This window comes from Penaeus monodon, chromosome 15 (assembly GCF_015228065.2).
Source record: "Penaeus monodon isolate SGIC_2016 chromosome 15, NSTDA_Pmon_1, whole genome shotgun sequence".
Lineage (NCBI taxonomy): Eukaryota > Metazoa > Arthropoda > Malacostraca > Decapoda > Penaeidae > Penaeus > Penaeus monodon.
In genome coordinates, this window is record NC_051400.1 from 14,648,622 (window position 1) to 14,649,041 (window position 420).

Here is a 420-nt window from a genome sequence, read left to right on the forward strand (position 1 = left end):
AGTAGTAATGCATGGAAATATTGTCAGGGAGGTATCGCCGCAATGTATATTACACGCAACATATGTGGGTATATTTTTATACACTTTATAGGACGTCGCCTCATAACGACATTCATCAATAAAACAGTGAGAAAATAATCACCCACATATTTTCTGCATCTCCTTCATCTTGATTCCATATGCAAAACGAAACGTACAAGCGTTCTTGCGTTTACCAGTGAGGGGAATATAATGATTGACTACACCCCATTCATTAGAGGAGCAGCCGAAGGTGTGTAAGGGCAGGAGCTTGAGGCCGAGGTAACTCGACCTCAGGACGGGGGCCACTGACACGATGACGCCAAGGCTGAACCCTACAAGGCACAGCAGGAGGCGAGCTCAGGAAGTTCCAATCTGGGCACTCCGCTGGCGGGAAGGGGT

At 47.4% G+C, this 420-nt stretch overlaps 1 pseudogene; it reads right to left on the bottom strand.

The window, feature by feature from the left end:
- Nucleotides 1-420, bottom strand: part of LOC119582234 — an 8,957-nt pseudogene that overhangs the window by 1,067 nt on the left and 7,470 nt on the right.